At 40.0% G+C, this 25,071-nt stretch overlaps 1 protein-coding gene across 12 annotated transcripts in view; it reads right to left on the bottom strand.

Moving 5' to 3' along the window:
• Positions 1-25,071, bottom strand: part of znf536 (zinc finger protein 536) — a 579,146-nt gene that overhangs the window by 375,143 nt on the left and 178,932 nt on the right. For all 12 annotated transcript variants that reach the window (XM_043706853.1, XM_043706851.1, XM_043706856.1 and 9 more), the window contains one exon: positions 2,824-2,938. The gene's annotated coding sequence lies outside the window, so the exon portion shown is untranslated. The remainder of the gene's footprint in view (positions 1-2,823; positions 2,939-25,071) is intronic.

Raw genomic sequence — 25,071 nt, forward strand, 5'->3', positions numbered from 1 at the left:
CAGATCTTTTCTTTTGTATGTTCTACAATGAAAAACAGATGCTTGCTGATTTAGGGTGTGCAGGTGGTGACAGAAACTCCATCGGTGCTCTGTGCATGCTGTTAGACAATGAACAGCTGTTTCCCTGTTCTAGTATCAGGTCCAAGTGTAAGTCAGTGTTCTAGTACAAGTTCCCTGCCACAGAACGTTAAGATATCAAATAGAGGAGTTAAGTATCATTGCTTTTATATCAGGCAGCATCTCTTCTTCATTTTTAAAATCAATTTTCCTAAACTTTAAATAGCTCACTGTACAGATCTGTGCCAGATGAATTGCCGTAAGTTCTATAGAACCTTTACAAGAAAAATGAAATTCTAAGACAGGATGCAATTGTTTATTCTGCATTGTATTCTGATATACTCATGTAAAAGGGTAGAAGGTGTGGAATTCAAGTTTAAGAACAGAGACACTGCAATTCAAGAGCAACAACGTACAGGTACAGGACCCTCGTGACTCAGGACTGAATTTTAATCGTGACTTAGTTATTAAATGGGCTTCTCCGAAGAAAAACTGTCCTTATTGATAAGGTTATTTTGTAAAAGGTGCAAAATGTGGAAATAATGAATTTACTTTTGTGTGCTTTCAGGATTTATGGAACAATCTTCAGACAAAACCATCTAGATCGAAGATGAGAGGTGAAGGGAAGCAATGGGATGGAGGGAAATAAAATCAAAGGTGTAAAATCCTATGAGAATCTTCTTGTCTGTTAGTAATATCTGTACGACATATACCTGCCATTATAAATATTATTTGTAATCTGAAGATTGGGCCGTCAGACTGCATCTTCAGTACCAGGGGGTTCAGTTTTAATCAGTGCTCAGCTGCATTAACTTGGCACAACTTATTTTGATTTAATGGAATATATCAACTTCTTTTTACAAAGTGAACCTTTTGCCGCCCCTCAACCCACGTATGTTCGAATGAGGGGAAGCAGCCAAGTCTGATCCAAGCTTGATCCACTTGGGTATGACAGTTTAAATGTGCCACAGAATTTATTACGCCAAGAGAAAAAGTCTAAAAATATCGCTTACAGAACTTCTGTTAGTACAGATTTGATTCTGTTTCTATTTAAAATATCAGCTGAAATTCCATTGTGAAGTACAACATTTAATTGTCAAAATCATTTTCAGTTTTTATGTATCTGTGATTACTGCTGTAAATCAAATCATTGCAACTAAAAATGTAAAACAGAAAGTTGGGCCTTCTCTTATGAGCAAATTCAGAGTTTTCCACAAAGGTTCAACTTAAAAACTGAGCTTTGATTAAAAACTGTTTTCCAGTTTGTCCATTTTGTCCATACCAGCCACAGCTTTCAGAACAGTTGTTGATGTATTTGTCATCTCCAGCGTTGACTATTTTAATGACCTCCTGGCTAACCTCCTAACCTCCATACCTTTGGTCCTTAAAACCCATCCTATACCAGGTACCCATTATCCATGATGCATTTGAGTGCTGGGTTACACAGTGGGGTTTATGGTCTGCATGCTGTTATCCATCCATTTATCACGTCCAGTACAGAATATTCCAATTAACTCCTGATTAACCTCCTATCTTTCATCCTTCACCCACACTGTTCATTGTACTCTATCTTGCGCCAGGTTCCCCTTAAATATCAACTTCATGCATGCTGTTCTATATTGGCTCATAGTCCCCAGTTGCATCAAATTTAACATTCTCATTCCTCTGCTCAAGCTATTCACGGTCTCACTCTCTCCCCATCTTTGTAACCTGCTCCAAACTGACAACCATCCAAGTAATCTGCATTCCTCCATCCCTAGCCTCTCGTACTCACCCCAACTCCTACTCCTCCTACCAACACCAGCACTAGCCTATTACTTAAGATTTTGAATTCCTTCCATTAACCTCACATCTTCTCATTCTCTCTTTAAAATCTAGCTCTTTGGACAAGATTTTAACTATCTCTCCTAAAAGCTCCCTCTTTGGTTAATTCTTGTCTGACTGTATCTCTGGAAAGCATCTTAGGACAACTTTTCATTAATTGAGCTATCTAAGAGCTGGTTGTTAGTGTTGTTTTTATCAATTAATAGGAGAAAGTGAGGACTGCTGATGCTGGAGATCAGAGCTGAAAAATGTGTTGCTGGAAAAGTGCAGCAGGTCAGGCAGCATCCAAGGAGCAGGAGAATCGACGTTTCGGGCATGAACCCTTCTTCAGGAATGCCTTCCTGAAGAAGGGCTCATGCCCAAAGCGTCAATTCTCCTGCTCCTTGGATGCTGCCTGACCTGCTGTGCTTTATCAATTAATAACTTGGACAACTTGGGAAATATATTTTTTAAAATCTTTTCCTCACAGCATTGATGGCAGACCGATTGTCCTGAGCAGTTTGCCAGTTACATAAATTTGAACCTGACACTTTCCAAGTTATAGAAAATGCATCTGATAATTCTTGCAAAAGAAAAAGAAGTTTTGAACTTGAAGCCAAAGGTACAAAACAGCATAAAACATTACAAAATTATACAGAAACTGATTGTAAGGCATTAAGTTATTGAAACATGGGACAATTGAATAGAAAATACTTCACTTACCTTTAATCTGAAGTGGCAGCTATATCTCAACATCAGCTAACAGCTAAAATGTACATAAAAGAAATCCTCCCTGTCATGCTGTGGCTCACGTAATAAAATGTATCATATTTCATTTCCACACAATCCTCATTTTGCACCAAGCTTTGTTTGCTTACAGCATGCACACGTGCATGCATATCTCCTCATATTTATATATGTAAGATCGTATGTATTTATTTTTAAAAAGTAAAGATGTCTTACCTTAGTAAATGAACTGCATACTTGTTTTAGGACTGTTTGGCTAGTTGGCAAACACCACAGAGTTTAATAGCTGAGCTTTGCACTGAAAGGTTGTTGAGAGGGGTGTTCCACTTCCCTATCATAAAAAGAAAAATACATAAAGATATGATGTAAAGTGAACTGCAACAAATTCTCCAAATCACAGCTATATTCAGAGGTCAAGGAAATTCAACTGAAAAGGTTAAAGATGAAATAAAATCTAGCAAGTGAGAATGAAAATCTATCCTGAAGCAAGGCCACTGGTGACGTGTTCTAGACAAGAAGCTAAATACTGCATAGCACTGGGATCTTTCATTTTCATCAAATCAATAAAAGCTTATATTTATCAGGATTCCAGGCAGCTGCCATTTCTGACAGCCTCCACTTTATTCCCCATTTCTCGTGTTAAATCAGGCTAAAGACTATAAAAGAAGTAACCTTCTATGCTACTTACACCTGAAGAAACAGTTCCATTAAGAGCTTTCTTTTTTTATATGGTAGAAATAGGGTCTGATATCATTATATTAGCTGGATCTGTTAAACCTCTTTGTTCTTCTACCCATGCTGCAACCTAATGCCACCCAAAAACTAGCAAGGGGATTTTTAGACAAAAGTGAAAGTACTTTTATTTTCCAGTCATACTCTAGTAAAAAGAAAAAGCTTGCTGCTAAAACAGTGGCCATTCTAATCATCTACACAACAATATTTGCTATCAGGCATTCTAAATAGATTATCAGCAGTCCATCTGTGTCATTATTGATTTATAAGGCTTTAAGCTGCTTTCGAATGGAAGCTTTCCCACTAAGGGGCTTCTTGTACAAATCAGAGCCACACTCGGATACAGCAGTCTTTGCTCAAGCTGCAAAAAGATTGTACTTGAAACACAGGCATGCAGACCACAAATTTAGATGCCATTTATTCCTATTCTTTTTCCAATGATATCAAAGTGATGCACAAGTCATCCACATCCAAGTTATTTACATAAATATGTTACTAGTGTATAAAACAGGCATCATTAACATATGAATACCATATGCAAATGATAAAGGCAGAGCAGATGTTAGTGCATGTAATTGACCTATATGTGAATTGCTTCTGAACTCCATACTGTATTAATACTCCACACAGTAACTAGATATAACCTAAAAAGTGCATCTTTGAAACACTACACTAGAAATGAACCTGACAGGGTCCCAAAGATGTTAAAACAAGGTCACTGTCACCACTGTATTTCGCTGTCATCTGCATTCTGTTTCTTATAGATGACATCATCATGTGGCTGTGTAAATCGATAACTTAATAGCATTTGGAAAATGCTGCAGTCTGGAGCAGGTTATAAAGAATGTCCCAGTTTTATTCCTTTTGTAGCCAAAATGTCATATGTCTTAAACTCAGGTCCTTGCATGAATGCACAGTGGAAAACAGATGCCATTTTTTTAACTCTCAGGCTTTATTTTTCACTTCTTCTCAGAATAACATTAAATTGTAGTAAATAGCCTTTTGTCAAGAGGCCAGGGACCACCCTGTATATGATAATGCATTAGTGACCAGCTTTCGAGCTCCTGAACAGAAACATTCACAGACTTAAGAGATAGATACGAAGCAGTATTGTGTACAGCCGGTGAACAAATGCAGCACATACTAATAGAAGCACACATAATAAATGATTGTGTTGGGGTCTAACAAGGAAATAATAGGCAGTCCGTCTGTGAAAGGATCAGCTTTTATAGATGTGATACAAAACAAAATTACACTATGTGTTACCATTGTATTTTTCACATAAATAAAAATCCTTGCATTTAAACTTATTTTCTCATGTCAGAATGTCTAAATTCTTGGATAAATCATGTTAGGTTCTATGATACTCACTATTCAGAGCATGATTTGCCACAGTATTCACAGGCTTTAAGACCTTTTACTTTAAATGAATTGAGGAGCTGGCCAATCTATAGACATGGTTTTAAACCAACAACCCTGCCTACCCTCCCACTGCTTCCTTTTCTTCTTAGTAATTCTAGCATCTTCCTCACCTGCATTCTAAAATTAACAAGATCGATTGCAGTCATGGATTAGAATTCGAGGTAGAAATCTATTAAAGTATTAATGCTCCTAGTTTGGTAAGCTTCACATATTTCAAAGTGCAATCCATTCTGTTTTACCCATGACCAATAAATCAACAAACACTCAGAAAATTAAAATGCGAAGTATATCTGGCTTAAACAAGTTTTCCATGTTTCTCCAGTGATGTTTGTTTCTCTGGTTTTGTTATTCATTCAATCTGTATTGATTAAAGCCATATTGTGCTGTAATATCCTTCAGGAATGCAACTAACATCTTCTGTAACTTCATCTGCTGTCTGTTTTCAACAGTAAAAGCCACAATGCTGTCCAGTAACTACAATATTAGCTCCTTGGGCTGTCAACCAAGAAATCCCAGCTTGAATCCTAGTATCAAGCAATACATTTGAGGAGTGGTATGATCTAGATTCACTTTTCCACAATTTTTGAAGGGTGAGTTAGATCCATCACAGCATTTCTAAAGAAGAAAGGGCAACTTGACCTGTGATCTTTTTCTGTGTGGATCAAATGTGGATTACGACCATACAGAGCTAGCACCTATCTGTGTAATTATTCAGGAACTATGACATTTCACCAAGCTACCCTTGCCAATGTTAAAGGTAACAGAGAATGGATGAAAACGGGAAAAAAAGTATAAACTAAAATGCATAAAATAAAGCCACTGTAGTTTGTAAAAACCAAAAACAGCTTAGAACAAAAAACTATATTTCAAGCACAAATGGATAAATATTTATGATAAGCCAATTTGTTCATATTATGGTATATCTATGAAAAATGCAGAATGGGGACTCATTCAATTTGCAAGCCCTATTCTCCCAGGCACCAAATTGATTTTGCTTGCCTTGTCTTTTTTTAAGAACAGACAGGCTGCCAGCAATCTTCACACGTTTTGTTTGCAGCTTGCTTAATGGCTAAGAGTATTGTATGTTACTAATATCAATAAATCATAATCTGCATCCCTTATAAGGTAAGGTGCACCTTGGCTGTAACCAACTATGACTAAAGAATTATTAAAATGGCAAGCAAAGGAGAACCACATATGCTAAAATAGGCGAGCAAGACCAGGGATGAAGGGATTGCTTACATTCTAGCCCTACTGCAGAGGACACAAATGAAGAGTTCAGACTGCAGAAGAAGATTGATGCTTATATTTTAGGATGTTTTAAGTACACTAGACTGTCAGTGCATTTTGCCTTGCACTCATTGGCAAAGAGTATGGGGCCATCAAGTTCAAACCTTGTACACAGCTTTGTTGGTGTACAGTCATCAAGAAACCAGTAGTCAGCTCTACGAATACTGCAGCACAGCCCAGAGTGATGGAATCTCTGGTGGCACCCCTGACAGTTTCAATGAGAACTCAGATCTCTGTCAACTGATATAATCACATCACTCCTGCGCTCTGTACTTAAAGAGTGCTGAGAGATTTGAGAGTCAGACACATAAGCATGCTATTCCTGCCCCAAGAGAAGCAATCCCTGAACAAAGTGGTTCTAGGAATCCAACTGGCCCAAAATGCCTGGCTCCTACTAAGACCCAGCTGTCTACAAATTGGCTTTCTATGAATAGGGTTCCTTGGGGTCACTGTCAGGACCATTGCAAATGACTTCACTACAAATTCAGTAACTCTCAAGCAGAAGGCACTGGAAACCATCTCAGAGAAACCAACAAAAATAGAAGCCAGGATGGCAATGGTTATTTTATAGCTCTCAATTATTAAATATTTAGAATCCAGCCTGAAAATGATAGGTCGTGCCTGATGAAGCTGATTGAATTTTTGAAGAACATATAATATACAGCAGTACAATACAGGAACAGGCTCTTTGGCCCACCATATCTGTACCAACCATGATGCAATTCTAAATAATTCCCATCTGCCTGACTATGGTTCGCATCTTTCTATTCCTTGCTTGTTCATGTGTCTCTCTAAATGCCTCTTGATATTTCATCTGCTAAAAGTTACTGAAGTAGTTGAAAGGAGAATGTCTACGAGTGTCTTTTTTATATACAGTTTCAGAAGGCATTTGAAAAATCACGCATAAGAGACTGTTAGCCAAAGTTAAAGCCCATGGAAATAAAGACAACTTATTGATTGGTGGGGAAAGTGGCTAAGGACCAGAACATAAGGCAGAACATAGGGATAATGGACATGATGAGGCTTTACGGTTCTCTAAGGATCCGTGTTACAATTATTCACCATATGTATTATCAATTTAGATGATAGAATAGAAAGTTACATATCCAAGTTTGCATAAAACAGGAGAAAAGGCATCATTGTAACCACTGTAGATGGAAGTATAAAACACAGGGATATTGGAACAAACCTCTGCAGAATGGCAATCATGTCACATTGTAAATCTGCATCTATCTTTTTACCCATTAATGTAGCTCCACATTTCTGACTAGGCTTTCGAAACTTGGCCTCTTCAGAAATGTGGAGTGGTCTTCCATCCGGGCCCTTTATAACATAAAGGTGGTGGCAGGGCGAAGCACGTCAAGCCCCATATAATATGAAAATATACTGTATTCTATTAAGTCCTCATTCATGAACACACTGAAGAGTTTTGGGCAGTATAAATAGCTTTTCAACGTGTTAGTGAATGAGTATGCATGAGGAAGTGAGTAGAGTGGCAGGGGCGATAGAGTGCCAGTTAAGAAGAGTGATAGGGTGTAATCATGGACAGGGTTACAGGGTGTTCGGGAAGGTAGGTTGCCAGCTGAATACAGTGGCAGGATGGTGAAGTCAAGGTGGAGTCAATGGTTTAGCAGGGCAGTTGGAGGATCAGACATCAGAGGGTCAGGAGAGAGTTGAAGGGTCAGGAGCAGGGAAAGCCAGATCAGAAGGGACATCAAACGAGAGTTGGGGAAAGTCACAGTGTCAGCAGGGAGTCAGGGAATCAGTGGAGAGTGGAGTCAGATTGGACAGTCATGTTGTCACTGAGAGAAAATGAGGACTGCAGATGCTGGAGATCAGAGTTGAAAAGTGTGGTGCTGCAAAAGCACAGCCAGTCAGGCAACATCCAAGGAACAGGATAATCAACATGTCAGCCATAAGCTCTTCATCAAGATTCATGATGCCCGAAACGTCGACTCTCCTGCTCCTCGGATGCTGTTTGAACTGCTGTGCTTTTCCAGTGCCACACTTTTCAACGGTCACGTAGTTAGCCAGGAATTAGACATAAGTTTGATTGTCTAACATTTCCTATTCAACTATCCACAGGATTCATGATGAAACATTGATTTTCCTGCTCCTCGGATGCTGCCTGACCTGCTGTACTTCTCCAGCACCACTCTAATCTCCAGCATCTGCAGTACCCACTTTTGCCAACTATCCAGATAAGTCAGATCTGTCCCATCTCAGATCTAAACCAAATTCAGAGAGATTTTGTGCATGGTGCCAGGAAATTGGAGAATTGTCCATTAGTAGTGTAAGCTTCCCAGTTAATTCCAGCAGAATCAGTGTGTCAGGTACCAACACTTAATTTTAGTACTGACTACCTAGATACAGAACAGTCTCGCTGCTGATATATTAAGTGAATGGGTAAAATGATATCAAATGAATTTCAACATCAAATTTGTGGTCATCCATTTTGCACCTAAAAAGGTAGAATAGGCTACTACCCACATTGCAAATACCTAAACAAATGGATGTTTCAAGAAGGAACAAATTACTGTTCAATACATGATGGAATCTGTATTGAAAACAACAAATGCTGAAGTTCACAGCAATTCAGACAGCATCCTTGAACAGAGAATAAGCTAACTTGGAAAACTACGTACCTAGCTCATTAGAAAGCCATAATCAATAAGCTATGGGAATATGGATTTTTATTTCCAGATGTTTAGATTATGTATGGGTAGAAGTCATACTTCAGCAATTCAAAACCCCAGTAAGAGCATACTGGTGAGCAGTTCTGGGCCACACATATTTGGAAAGATATATTGACATTGAAGGGAGTAGAGTAGATATACCAGAATGATACCTAGACTTTGAGGCTTAGTTCGTGAGGTGAAATTACACAAGTTATGGTTGTATTTCCTGGAATTTACATAGTTAAAGAGTGATAAGGTCAGGGTTTTAAAAATAGATAAACTTGGAGAGTCTAGAAACCCAGGAACATAGACAAAAAATTAGAGCAATGCCATTCAGAAGTGAAACTCAGAGATAGTTCTACATGGAAAGGATAATAAAAGTTTACTTCAAAAATGACAATGGATTCAAGATCAACTATCAACTTTGGATAGATTTTTTTAGTATGTAAAGGTATTAAGGGATATGGTGCGAAGTATGTATGGAGTTGGGTCACAGATCAGCCACTATCTTGCTGATAACTGAACAGGCTTGAGGGGCTAAGTGGCCATTCCAGTGCTCTTGTGAAGACTTGATGAAGCTTTTGATGTTTTAAATGTTTTTGCCAATTCCAGTTTCCTTTTCTTACTGCCACACTGTGGTGTAGAATACCTTCCTACATTTGTGAACTTTTTTTTTCTATCTATTCTGTGCAAAGTTACTGCTGTCTAAAGTAACCTAATTTATTTTGTGAATTGTCATAAACAAAGCTAATGTAATGAGATGACATGTCTGATTTACACAAGGTCCATTGCTCCAGCACAGTGGCTAGGAAAGTTTCTCAGCAGAGAACGGTCAAAATTTAATTCCTGGGATTTGTAAATAGTGCCTTGGCATTTTAGCAGACCTCGCAGAGATTATAATTATATCTCAATACTGAAATCACATGTAATGTTTATTCTATTAGCATGACATGGCTCTCATATCGGTACATCACATTCCTCCTTGAGCTCCATCTTGTATCTCAAGATTAGTATATAGCTGAAGTGAGATCTGAGACATAGCTGTCTAAACGATATTACATGAAATTAAATATTCCTATTTTTGAGCAGAATAGTCATTCTAAATATGAAGTAAAATCTTCAGTCTTTATCTTCAATCTATCTGTAACTCTTTGTATAATACTTGGGCACTAAAATGCAACAGCAATCAATACAAATAACATTGTATGATTGGACTATAATCATGAATAAAAAGAAAGTTTAAGGAAAATCATTTAAATCAGAAGCATGTTCATAACAAAAAGCTTTTACTGTTCTTGAATGAGTGAAGTAAAAGCTGCATCTCACTGTTTGTATGATATTCTCCTTCTGTTTTGTGGTGACTCTGGTGACTATATAATTAATTCATCTGTTATGCTGCAATTTTATGACTGATTCCAGATATATACAAATTAGCCTATTCGGCCAATATTATGAACTAGCCTGCATCTATATGGTCACCATAAAAGTTTTAATCAACACACCAGAAATCACACTTTGGCCACAGCTAATGATCCTAGTTAGTTTGTTCTTCCTCTTCTTGAGAAGTATATGGTGAACAGCTGACATATGCCTGTCAGCTGGACTTTCTGTGGTTGGGGAAGATTCCTCAATTTGTCTAACAATGGTGGATATTACAGCTATCATGGGTGCACCCAATGTGATTGAAATCATGTGGGGAAGTCCAGTGGAAGTGTCACTTTGACAAAAGTGATATGTCCACACATCCTTCCCCTCCTTCCGTCCCAAGAGGGATGTTAAAGGTGCCTCAATGGTTCTGTTCGAAGTTGGGGGGGTAGGTGTCACTGTGTAATAATTCTTCAAATAATCATTCCAGTATTTCCCAATCTGGACTCCTAGCTGAGATCCACGTGGACTCTAGTCAGCCATTACTGTTGATTGGATTAGTCATACCTCAACTATCCATCTGTTGGAAGTAACTGTGAGCTCAAGATGTGAGCTCTCCTTCAGTCAGGAGACTGACCCATCCTAATGATGATCATGTTTGGAATGGCACTAAAAGTTTGTGTGAAAGGCCAGGGTATTCATGTCCCAGCCTAGACTTTATTTCTGGTAAGCTCTTGTCAAATTTAAGGTGGGATTGCACTAAAGGAAGTCTGTTGAATTTTAAAAAGTTATTCTCAAAATGGTGGAAATATTTAGCTGGCTCATCAATATGAGGAAACATAAACTATCCATTTTCAACCAACGTTTAATTACAGCATCTGAAGGTTCTACATGTCATCTTTACTGAACATTAAGATAGCATCATTCATTCTCCAATATCAATCTCAATACTGCAGTATAACATATGACAGCAATAGACATGAACTTTTTTAAATTCACATGATAGTTCTTTAAATGAAGTATAAAACTGGAATATATCTTTGCTATAAATACAATTGCACTTGTTCTGAATTTCAAGTTGGAAGAAGTCCCCAAAATATGGTACTTGTGAATAAAGAAAATGGTTTAAATACATTTAAGGGGAAGCTAGGCAAGCAATGATGGGAGAAGGGAATGGATGATTACAATGCTAGATTAAAATGAGGGAATATGGAAGGAAGTTTGAGTGGAGCATATACACCAGACTGGTATTTCTGCTCAATGCAGCCAATGTAATTCTATGCAAGTATTGTTTACTCCACAGGCTCATGAGTATGTGTTACCAATCCTCTGTGCCATCTTCTAAAATGAGATTTTTGCATGTACGCACATTCCTAATACTAACTTCAGAGATTCGGCCTCTTGCATCTTTCACTCTCTTAAGCTGGTTCCTTGCAGTACACTACCTAAAAAGAAATTATGATAAATGCTCTATGGTTTACCTGTAACAATTCAAAGTCATTTTTCATACTAAATAAATGGAAATTTGCAATAAGTTGAATTTGGCCATGTAAATAGCACAGCAAGGTCAACATTTAATGCATATGAATCATCAGGTGATTTATATAAGCAATTCTGGATTAAGAATAAACTAAATAACTTCCACCAGATCGATCCATATAATTCACCATCCTGAGTTCTTCAAAATTCCTGCAAAGTTAATCATTTCTACATCATAAGCCAAAGACCCATGTTACTGTCTCATAGGTTTTTTCAATGAGATAAAAAAATGGATTGTTGTTTAGCACTGTCAAAGTTATGCCTCTGAGTTTTGGACTTGACATACAAGTACGACGAGATCACTGAAGTTTGTAGTGACACAAACCCAAAGGCAGAATGTGCTCAAGAACAGCACCTCATCTTTCTATTGCTTAAACACATTTATGCAAAAAGGACCAAAGTTCGTTTATCTTGATTTCCAAGAAATATAATGTTTTTACATATATTGACACTTTACCTTCTTTGACTTTCAAGGTCAGAACAGGTGTTCCAAGTAATCTCCAGATAAAAAAGCTCTGGATTGAGAACACACCAGTTCCCAATTCAGTTCACATTATCAGGGAAGGATATTTCATTTGCATGAGGGTAGGTGCCACTTTAGAGATCTTTGATTCTCACCTGTCACATGTACTTGAAAGCATGGAGACCTACTCACCTATGGAGAGTCAGGGTAGACTTACCCAATTACAGTAGTGGAGATGAAATAATTCAATGCTGCAAAGGGGATTAGGTTACAATGATTTTTTCTGAATGGGTGAGCTAAAGTGTTCTCCCTCTGTCATATTTATCTTGGCTTTGGATGGTAAAACACCATTCTGTATAAGAACTACATTGTCTGAGATATACTTAGTCACCAAGCGGGAAGAGAGCTATTTTACATAGCTGGATTCTTCAAGATTCAAAGGACTTTGGATTGATGGAAGAAAAATTGGGAAGTGGCTCCTAAGTCTATTTATTTGAAGAACTGAAAAAGGTGCCTTTGTTTTACTCACCACAATTTCAGAGCAGATTATGTCAAACTTGAGTTGAATCCAGATTTGTGAAACACACAACTGCATTTGACAGCAGAAAATCAGGTAGATCACTTTCTAATCTCACGGAAATGTGTCCTGACATTTTTGTCAGTTCAAATGATGAGTAAGAATTTACAACAAAAAACTCAGCAGGTCTGGCAGGATCTGTGGAGAGAAATCAGAGTTAATACATCTGGTCCAGTGACTCTTCCTCAGTAGGTGAGGAATTGAGTTTTGATTTCCCTCCACAGATGCTGCAAGACTTGCAGAGTTCTTCCAGCAATTTCTGCTTTTATTATGATTTCCCGCATTCGCAATTCTTTCAGTTTTTATTAAGAATTTAGAACAGAGAGATTTTTTATGTTTACAGCATGACATGCAGCAAGATCAGTGTGACCTCGAGCTGGGAAGTGGGAAACAACATTTGTGCACATAAGAGCCAAGCAAATCCCAATAAGTGAATATTTAATGATTTTCCCTTGACACTTGTTAGTATTACGATTATTAAGGCTCTCATCAGCATCCAGAAGGTCACCCTTGACTACTAAACTGGTTCCTTGAAAGTAGAGTCATATGTAGACAGGACAGTGAAAAAGGCATTTGGTATGCTTTCCTTTATTGGTCAAAGCATTGAATTTAGAAGTTGGGAGGTCATGTTGCGGCTATACAGGACATTGGTTAGGCCACTTTTGGGATATTGCCTGCAATTCTGGGTTCCTTCCTATAGGAACAATGTTGTGGAACTTGAAAGGGTTCAAAAAAGATTTACAAGGATGTTACCAGGGTTGGAGGGTTTGAGTTATAAGGAGAGGCAGAATTGGCTGGGGCTGTTTTCGCTGGAGTGTCAGAGGCTGAGAGGTGACCTTATAGAGGTTTATAAAATAATGAGAGGCATGGATAGGATAAATAGGCAAGGTCTTTTCCCAACGGTGGGGGAGTCCAGAACTAGAGGGCATAGGTTTAGGATGAGAGGGGAAGATATAAAAAGGACTTAAGGGGCAACAATTTCCACACAGAGGGTGACGCGTGTCTGGAATGAGCTTCCAGAAGAAATGATGGAGGCTGATACAATTACAGCACTTAAAAGGCACCTGGATGGGTACATGAATAGGAAGGGTTTAGAGGGATGGCAAATGGAACTAGTTTAGGTTGGGCTATCTGGTTGGCATGGATGAGTTGGACTGAAGGGTCTGTTTCCATGCTCTACATCTCTACGACTCTAAGTGAGTATTTTTCAGGGAATAGCTCACCTTGTGATTCCCCAAAATCTCTCTAGAACCGACAAAGTGCAGGTTACAAGTACAAGAATATGTTCTATTTGCTTGAATGTGTGGAACTTCAAAAACACTTAAGAAATGTAATACTATCAGAGGTCTTTATAAATGCTTAAATCAACAGCATCCTGTCTCTGTATCACTGGTGTACCATGGGTGTCATTTGTACAAGAGGCATGGTTACTGCTCACCAAAGGCTTCTTTAACAGCACTTCTCAAACCAACAGTCTCCACCAACTTGAAAGATAATCACAGCAGGTGTATATTGCCTCCAAGCTCCATTCTATGTGACACATCATACGTCTTAGACATATTGCCATTGATTCATCATCATTAGATCAAACACTGGAACTTTCTCCCTGGCAGCAGGTTATAAAGCATCTTCATGACCATATCCACAGCATTTCAGGAAAATCCACCACCACCATAAAAGAAAAACTGGGATCAGTAAACAATATCGGTTTTGTAGTGATGTCCACATCCTGAGACTGATATTGACAGATGATTGTCACCAGATACAGTCAAGAGTTTTGGTTTCTCAGGCAACATTGCTGACTTTCACCTGATTGGCTCAGTAAAGCAAGGTTCTGCTAAGCAAAGATTTTAAGCTAAAGCAGATTACATGCAGGTTTTTCTGACTTTCATTCCTTTATGTGCTTTCATAACACAGGATAGCAGAAATACTTTTGTCTGAAGAGGTTTCTCATGCACACCACCAAGATTTTAAAGCCCAGTAAATATATACTAATGCAAAACAATGCATACTGGGTCTTTCCCTCCCACTGATGTCTCTATTCAAGTTCATTTGTTAAGATATTAGTCCAGGTAATGATCATTATTCCACATCACCGTTGTGATTTGTGGTTCTTCTAATTTCTGCTGTGTCAGTGGCAGATATTTTGACCAAGTCCCTCTTGTCCAATGCGAGATCAATTCTCCCACTCACCGAATGTGGAAGTTCTGAACACTGTCAGGATATCCCAGGATCCCTGTTGCCAGCACAATTTTTGACCCACACCAAGCATTCAGTCAAACAATGACAGTCTGGATTTGCCTTCCCCATCATCATAGTGGCCCAGCAGTCTTGGAGAAACCTCTCACAGCACATAGGTTGAACAGTGGACACTGTCTTGTACATACAACTGCACATTCCTATCTCAGTTACTGTTTGAGCACCAGACCACTCAGCTAACCTGTCCTTAACCACATTTCCCATTGCAACCCTCTACATCACTGTTACTCTATCCCCTAAGCCCACTTGTTAGCGTTATCTTATATCAACATGTTGTTGTTTAATGTGGGAATATCACATACAGGAAATAACTCAAACAGATCAAAAACTCATCTTTATTCATCAACACCAAAGCAAACGGAAATGAAATGACCAGAGGTTGCATTTGCATCAGAACAGAAATGAATGGCCTGCACATTGGGTACCAACAATTATACAATCAATGGATGATCACTGCACTCAACTCTCATCTGCTGGAACTGGGTGTCAATTATAATCTGTCTGGCTTGAAGCACTTGACACTATTGTGCTCTATCCTGCTGAAGATGATAATCCTCTTGCTCAATCTTCTCATCTTCCTCCTCCTGAAAAAACTGCTTCTGATGTTTCAACTTGTTGCTATCCATCATATCTGCTGTTTGTTCCAGTTGTGCAGCAAATTTTCATGCTAGGATTATACAACAGAATTATGTCCACAGCATACTGTGAGAATACTAGACCGATCCAAGCAGTGGAACCTCATCTTCAGGTGGCCTATCTTCTGCTCCACGATGGCCCTGGTCAAAGAATGGGCGACATTTTATCAACGCTTAGCCTGAGTCAGGAGGTTACATAACAGTGTCATCAGCCATGGTCGCAGTGGGTACACCGTGTCTCCCAGTAACCATCCTCGTAAGACATCAGAAGACGAGGATTCTCAAAGAGTATAAGCATCATAGCAGCTCCCATGGAACATGTATTGATGAATTCTGCCGTAGAAGGATATGGCCCTCTCAGCACGATATATGTATAGTCTGTAGTACTCTGCACCCGAATGTAGACAGCTATGTTGGTGAATCTTTCCACCCAAGCTGCAACACTGATCCTGGGAAATGAGATGAAACGGTGTGATCTGTCACAAATGGCATTGGTAATAATGTTAATGTAGGTGGATGATTGAGAAATCCCTTACAAGATCACAACAGTTCCTTGAAAGGAGCCTATTACATAAAAATTCAATGCAGCTGTCATCTTGACAGCCACCAGGAAAGGATAGCCACCCATTCCTCCAGGTGGCAGGTCCCACTCCAGCATTTGGCATAGTTCTGTAGCTGTGTCCCAGGACATCCTCGCCAACACTATATTCACTCATCCAAAGGAAATGGCATCAAAGATAAAAGACTTTGACCTTGCCATCACTCCTGAGGGGATCTTTAGCTGCAATCTCTTCATGTGATGGTAGGTTATCATCTGCTGGAGATTGCTGTTGGTACTGGGTTTGCTGGCTCAGCTGGTCCTCTTGCACTTCACTGCTCTCAAATATGACAATATCAGCAACTGTGGCTGGATCCATCAGTCATAAACTTTGTGGGAAACATAGCGATCAGCCAGGTCCTTAGTAACGTGAGCTGTCAGCCTTCACGTCGCTCAAAATAATGGCCTTGCATATTATTCCATACAGTGGGAGCACTCGGACAATGAAGGCCATGGAATGGTTCATGTGGAACTTTGATATAGGACCATATGCTGATGAATGACCACCGGTCATGTCACAAAAAGACAGTAAGACATCACAAGTACTGTGTGAGTACTGCGCCCTTCCCTTCCCAGACTCACACCATCCACAAATGCATATAATAGCAACTTATACTTACAGATCAAATTGAGAGGAAATTACTTCGGTGCCCCTGAGGTTTTGTACTTGTTTTGTGCTTTATGGCTCACAACTGCCTATTTTAAGATCACCTGGAATTAGTTCTGCTCACCGAGATGTTCATCTCCAATCTTCAAGGACAAACAACATGGTCAAGGTTGTTTGTGACCAGCATTCTCACCTCACATAGATAGACACTGCTTGAATTCACATAGACAATGATATAATTGCAAATGACCTAAGAGTATATCCTGCACGGGCAGATTGATACTACTGTCCCTTGAATTGTTTCCTGTCACTCACATGTTAGGCCCATATTTTGGCCTGGGGATAAACAGACTCCTCCCAGTCCAGATGAGGTCTCAGCCATTTCCCATACTTGGATCCCATTTAGGAATTGAGGAATCATGGAAGACAATGTGGTGTGGGCTGACCCAACTGATCCTGATGGTGTTCATTGGATCTGCCAGACTGACTATGGCCACCTGCCTGGACTGTAGTGAGTCAGAGCCCCTGACCCTGACCTTTTCAAGCAGATGCCTGACTGTGCTCAGACCTCTTGACTATCAGTGAATGTTACCCTTGATTGCTTGTACCAAGACCTCCTGATTATTGGCAGCTTCTCTTGATATGACTGAGGACTACTCCTCTTTAACTTTGAGACATGGCAAATTGGTTGATGCACATGCAGTTTCACTGATAATTGCTGACAAACATGTCAAGCTACTTGGCTTTGTATCTGTAGTAAGGACAAGCCAAGACAAAATTACTGAGGACAACTAAACTCTGGCTGAGGGGGTAAAGCGCAAAAAGACAAGGCAACACAACAAAGCCAGGCAGGGATGCTGTGAGCATCTAGTTAGGCACTTACTGACTGTACAGCCTTGAGATGCAGCCTTATCCAGTCTGTGTGGACCTATCCCAAGCTGCCGAGTGTCAATGCAGCAGCATCGTGATGAATGGTGCCGGGTGGGCTCCAAAGTGAGATCAGAAGATGTGCTACGGTGATGCAGTGAAACTTGTATCAGATGGTGGTTCAGTGGTTAGCACTGCTGCCTGCCAGTTCCGGGGACCCGGATTCAATTTTAACCTTGGGTGGCTGTCTGTGTGGAGTTTTCACATTCTCCCCACATTTGCGTGGGGTTCCTCGGGGTTCTCCGGTTTGTTCCCGGGAGTCCAAAGATGTGCAGGTTAGGTTAATTGGCTATGCTAAATTGCCCATAGTGTTCAGGGATGTGTAGTTTAGATGAATTAGTCAGGGGTAAATGCAGAGTAATAGGGTAGGGGAATGGGTCTGGGTGGGTTACTCTTCTGAGGGTTGGTGTGGACGTGTTGGGTCAAATGGCCTGTTTCTATACTGTAAAGGTTCTTTGACCTGTTGACGTGGAGGGATTGCAGCCACTACCCATGGAGCATGCTCTGTGATGTTGGCTGGGGGAGTCCAAGATGGAGGTTGGGAGGAGCAAATGTTGAGCTGGAGTTGCTAGGCAGCTGCTCAAACTTTCATTTTCAGTTTCTTACCATTGGGTGGGGAACCTGCAGGTGTGATTGGACAGTAATGGTGATAACAAGCAATAATCCCCATTAATAATGAAAACAAAAACTGAAGATCACAGTGGGTCAGGCTGCATCCATGAGGAGAGAGCAATCTAACAATTCCAGTCTTGGTGACTCTTCATCCGAGCTCTGATGAAGAGTCATCCAGACTCGAAACGTTAGCTTGCTCTGTCCCTGTGGATACTGCCTGACCCGTTGTGATCATCAGCATTTGTTTTCAGTACAGATTCCAGTTCAATTTATGTGCACTGCTTTGGTTTTAATTAAAAGACTATAATTTCCAAAACCTGACCATCCTCTTCATCAATGCATTTTGCCAAAAAAAAACTGGAGGTAGTAAGCCAGGTAATGATTTAACGTACCCATTTCTGGGACGTCCATGGATTGCTTACTCCAGAAAGTGAAAGAGTTGTTGAGTATGCTGAAGACTGAGATGGTAGTTTTTGAGTAGTAACAAAATCAAAAGAGGAAGGTTAGGAAGGAACGTGGAGTTGATGTATAGGTTCAGTTATGATGTTATTGAGTGGTGGAGATGGCTCAAGAAGTTGTATAATCCTCTCCTAGAATCACAGAATCCCTACTGTTTGGAAACATGCCATTCAACCCATCAATTCTGCACAGACCCTCTGAAGAGCACCCTGTCTAGACTCCTACCCAATCCCAAACTCTGCAGTTTTTTTTTCACCATGGCTAATCCTGTACAATGCTGGACACTACGGGGCAATTTAACATGGTCAATCTGCTAAACTTGTTCATCCTTGGATTGCATGAAGAAGCCAGAGCACCTGGTGGAAACCCTGCAGTCATCCAAGGCTGGGATGAAACCAGGGTCTCCACCACTGTTAAGTAGCAGTGCTAACCATTGAGCCACTGTGCCACCCTGATCTCCTGCTCCAAGTTCTTACATCCAGTATTAAAAATAATCCACGGCTGCTGTTTTGGACATCAGTGTGACTGTTAAAGCCAGACAATTAGCAAGAAATTAGGGGGGTCAAAAATCCCATCTGTAGGATCAATCTGATTTTGGTCAGCTGTTCTCATTTTACTTGCATTTAGCCAAAAGTGCTGGAAGTTACTGGGTGTTTTGGAATATTGGTCAGCTCTGAGTGTTGAACCTTCCCAACTACTGAATAAGATGTGAGAAAGTCAGTAACATTGTGTAACATGTCCAGTGAGGAGCTTCTCAATGCTGAGAGCAAAAGTCACATTTTCCAGCCAAGTGTTGAACAGAGTTCTGAAGACGAATCAGGTCAGACTCAAAACATTACCTGTTCCTCTCTCCACAGATGCTGCCAGACCTGCTGAGTTACTCCAGCATTTTCCATCTTTGCGATCGTGTAACTGGTTGTCCTTGGAGTTTTAGCCAGACAAGCCTGGGGACGTTTGGGTCTAAAGAGTCGGGACATGTTGTGTGTGTCCTGCCTAGAGGCAGGTTCATCCTCCTCAGCTTGAACTCCCACAGGGCTGAAGGTGGCAGGCCCAATCACCTTGGTAATGTTCTGCGAAGAGACTTCAGTGAGAAGGCTTCCCTCCCATTAGGTGCCTGCAGTGATTGCTCTGTCTCCTTGTGAGGGAAAGGGCACCTGGAGTGAGGTAAGTGCCCTCATCTCCCTGATGTGATTGAGCACCAGTGACTTTGATTTTATTGTCACGTATATTTTACAGTAAGAATACAATAAAATACAGTGAACTGCTTTCATTTGTCGCCGTTTTGAATAATTTAGAAGTAATTCAAAAAAAGAGAATGATACAGCTTGAAGAGAGTCCATCAGTCCTGAGTCAGCTCATCAAAATCAATGACGCCTGTGCAGTCAGCTCTCTGCCACCACTTCGCTGCTATCGATGGACACATCCTCAGATGCTATCTTCGCCACTGGGATGATTCACCTCACCACTGCCTCGTCACCTCCTGTACTAGCCCAACCAATGTCATAGTCACGTCTCTCAGTGCTGGGCCCACCTCATCAATGTTATTGGAGCGATGGAGTCCAGGTTTGTGCAGACATCAGAGGGCTGTGGGGAGCACTAAGCATTGCTCTCCATGACAGCCAGATATTGACATTCCACAGGTTGCAGTCCTATAACGTCAGGTTGCGCAGTGCCCTTGACAAACCTGCCTGCCACTCCTGTATCTTCCGTTAGTAACTAGCAATATAAAATGTTTACTCAGGTACCTACACTTATTCACTGGCAAGAATTCCAGAGGAATTGCCTGACTGTGAAACACTTGATTTGACTATTTATGCTACTTGTATTTTGAAGATTTCTATCAATTTTTGTTAAAGGACAAGAATGCTCAATGCTGCAAAAGCTCCAAGGTGCTACTAGTGAACTGTGAGCTCACATTTAAAGAATGCATTAACTGTAAACATGTGGGAAAACTGGATCATCTGTTTGTTAGTTTGTTGTTACCATCTATAATTCCTGTCTTAGCATCTATGTTGACAGCTCCATTTTCATAGCTGAAGTGGAATGGGTGCCTTACAACCAACCTCTGCTTTGAAGCATTGCCAGATTTTTGACTTTCATTTCCCTTGATCACAGTACCCTGAAGAGTTGGCTGTAGGGAATTTCAGTTAGCAAATAGAAAGTTGGAATTTTAGATGTTTAGGAACTTTGGGGTGAAGGAAGTTAATATCTGTGCTAATTCCACACAGGCAGCAAATTGGTTTCATGCCAGTAAAACATTATTGGCAAATACATAAACAGCTTCACACTGCTGAGGTCACTATGAAGGACTCTGGTTCTCAACCTCTCCCCTCGCCTGAGGCATTGTAACCCTCAGGTTAAACCACCACCAATTCTCTCTCTAAACAGGGAGCAGCTTTATGTTCTGGTAGGGCTATGGCAAATTCACCTTTACCTAGATCATATCCTATACAAAAGAGACTCATATAAAATCCATATTTTTTTTCTTTTTGAATGCGACCTGTAGATGAAATCATATATTGAACATGTAACTCAAATAATTATGTAAAAATAATATGAATAGCAAATTGAAGCCCAAAAAGACAGCATGTGGCAAAAGTAATGTGGTCCTCAGAAAAGAAATCAGGACTTCTCCAGGAAAAGCAACTTTGGTGTTAAAGAGTACAAATGTGTGAGTCCATGCATGGTCATTGTGTCAAAAGAAAATGCAGTAAGATTGAAAGCAGAGTTTGACATCAGGGATTGCAGCTGCTGCCTTGGGATCTTAATATGATTATGTAATCTGCCTTCTGTATATTCTGAATGTTGGAATTAGCCCCAAGAGATATAAAATGCTTAGTTTAGGAAACAGAGACAATGGCTTTGTAGCATTTTACAATGTATAAAAGGGCAGTTTATGTGACATCAACAAAACCCTGTTCATCCATCTCTCATGAAAAATAAAAACCAAAATAAGTTCACTTTTTCATAACAGAAAGGCATTTTTAGCATATAGAAAAAGTTTATTTTAAGCAACATATTTAAATAACAAGGAAATGGTACTGGTTGTCAGGCACTGTGTGTGATCATTCCTCCTCTGTGACACTGCTAAGTATGATGATTTGCATTCAACGACATTTTGTTAAATTAAGATTTGATCATTCAAAAAGCTCTTTCATTGTTTTCATTTCCATTGCAAATCCATCATTACCATCATAGTATGAGCAAATATATCTGTTTCATCAATTAGGTCATTTAGAATTAAAATAAAAAGTCAGTTTTGCACCCCAAAAACAGAAAATGCTGTAAAGTTCAAAGGTTGTGGCTGTCATCTTTTGATTAAGAAAAGGAAATGATTTCACTAAACAGCAATTCGCTCTTGTGTTGTTTTGTTTTAACTGACTTTGTAGTTTCCAGTGAACTGGACATATTTATTGAAGCACATAAGTTACTTCATGGTTACTAACATCTTGCTAATCTTAACAAAATATCTTCTTTCCTGCCAATAGTCTAAATGTCATAAACTATAAAATACCGTTAACAAACTATTTTCTAAACATCTCTGTTGCAAGTCTTTAAATGCAAACACTGAGATGCATTAGGTTCTTTTTAAATCATTTGTAAACTGACTTATAAAAGGACTGAACAAAAAAATGTAGAAGCTTCCATCTGTTACATAATTTTCCATTGTAGTCCTGTGCATGCCAGTTTACTGAACCATAGCTTGCTAAAGAGACTACTGGGTCACAGATTGAAAAACAAAGACCAAGCTTTTAATGACTGCATTTTTCTCAAGCACCTCTGACATAAAAATAACTGCACAAATACAAAACTGATGTGAATAGTACCAGAAAGAAAAAAATGCAAATCTCCTCAAAATACAAAAAAGGGCAAGCAGCCACATATTAAAGGAACAGAGTTGGCATTTCTTGCTCAAGTTACATAATTACCCATAGAACAGTAAATATTTTTGCCAGTTTTGCGCAATACCTAAAATATTCTTGAATAGAACTTTATTTCCTTTTTTAGGATGACTGTTACTTCATAAGCACAAAAGCCTGAATTATCTTCCACATTTGCTATGAGATGTACCTGTAATTAGCCACAAACAAATGGTATAGTTGAAACATTTGTGAAATTATGGATCAGACTTACGGGCCTAACCATATACACCAAGTACTTTTAATTTTCCATGTCTGAATATGTCTTCAGTCCACAAGACTGATCACATCCATAACTCTCCCATGTAAGTATCTTCAGTTGTGCTTGTTCTGGGGTCTCTCGACTTTGTGACCAGATTTTGCAGCAGGAAATAATCAATTTTATGGTCTTTTGCTTACAGACTTTCAAAACTAAAAATTCTATTAATTGATCTGCATCTCGATCTGCTCTGTATTTTAGGATTTTACATTACAGTCGGAGGCTATTTGATCCATCATATCTGTACTAGCTCCCAAGAGAGCTACCAAGTTAGTCCCATTCTCCAACCTTATCTCCATAGCCTTCTAAATTCATTACTTACAAATATATCTCCAATTCTCTTTTGAAACCTCCTACTGACTCTGCCTCCACCACTTTCCAGGCAGTACCTTCCAAATTCTGACAACTCTCTTAGTAAAGAAGTTTCTCCTTATCTTACTCCTAGTTCTCGGTGAAAATCCTGAAATTGTGATCCTCTAGTTGCTGACATGCTAACTAGTGGAAACAGAATATCAACCCTGGTTTGAAGAAGAATGCAGGAGGACATGCTAGGAACAGACTCAGGCATATCTAAAAATGGGGCATGAACCTAGTGAAGCGACAATATGGACTTTATATGTGAAGCAGCATAACCAGCATGTGATAGAGCTAAGCAGTCTTGCAATTGAATGAATCAAATCTAAGATCCGCAGTTCTACCACATTCAGTCATGAATGGCAATAGGCAGTTTAACTCAGCACAGGATGAATCTTCGCAATTGAGTTGGCACAGTGGCTCAGTGGTTAGTACTGCTGCCTCACAGCACCAGGGACCTGGGTTCGATTTCAGCCTTGGGCAACTGTCTGTATGGAGTTTGCACGTTCTCCCTGTGTCTGAGTGGGTTTCCTCCCCCAATCCAAAGATATGCAGGTTAGGTGGATCGGCCATGATAAATTGCCCATCGTGTTCAGGGATGTGTATTAGTTGGGGTAAATGTAGAGTAATGGATTTGGGTGGGATACTTTTCAGAGAGTCATGTGGACTTTTTTTTAGATTAGACTACACTTACAATGTGGAAACAGGCCCTTCGGCCCAACAAGTCCACACCGACCCTCCGAACAGCAACCCACCCAGACCCTTTCCCTACATTTATCCCTTCACCTAACACTATGGGCAATTTAGCATGGTCAATTCACCTAACCTGCACATTTTTGGACTGTAGGAGGAAACCGGAGCACCCAGAGGAAACCCACGCAGACACGGGGAGAACGTGCAAATTCCACACAGACAGTTGCCTGGGAATTGAACACGGGTCTCTGGCGCTGTGAGGCAACAGTGCTAACCACTGTGTCACCGTGCCGCCCACTTGTTGGGTTGAAGGACCTGTATCCATACTGCAGGGATTCTAATTCTAGGAAATTGTTCATAATTTTGAACACCTCAATCATGTTACCTCTTCATCTTCTCTGCTCCAAAGAGAATAAGTCCAATTTCTCTCATCTTTCCTTGTATCTAAAATCACTCATTCTTGATACCATTCCAGTAAATCTCCTTTGCACACTCTCCATGGATGATAAATAAGGTGACCAGAACAGAACACAACACTCCAAATATGGTCTGGCCAATGAGTTGCACCTGTCTGTTACTTTAATGGCTCATTGGTCAATGTCAGCTTATCTTACATCAGCCATAAACACTCCTTCTATGGTACAGGATATATATACAAATAGCATGAGTAAAGGGAAAGCGATAATGATATTAATGTTGAGCTCTTATTAGAGTAGGAGAAAGTGAGGACTGCAGATGCTGGAGATCAGAGCTGAAAATGTGTTGCTGGAAAAGCACAGCAGGTCAGGCAGCATCCAAGGAGCAGAAGAATCGACGTTTCGGGCATGAGCCCGAACCAACCAACCCAACCACCCCGTGGCTCAACACTTCCCCTCCCACTCCACCAAGGACATGCAGGTCCTTGGACTCCTCCATTGCCAGATTATAGCAACACGACGGCTGGAGGAAGAGCGCCTCATCTTCCGCCTACGAACCCTCCAATCACAAGGGATGAACTCAGATTTCTCCAGTTTCCTCATTTCCCCTCCCCCACCTTGTCTCAGTTCCAACCCTCGAACTCAGCACCACTTTCCTA

This window comes from Chiloscyllium plagiosum, chromosome 17, assembly GCF_004010195.1.
Source record: "Chiloscyllium plagiosum isolate BGI_BamShark_2017 chromosome 17, ASM401019v2, whole genome shotgun sequence".
Classification (NCBI taxonomy): domain Eukaryota; kingdom Metazoa; phylum Chordata; class Chondrichthyes; order Orectolobiformes; family Hemiscylliidae; genus Chiloscyllium; species Chiloscyllium plagiosum.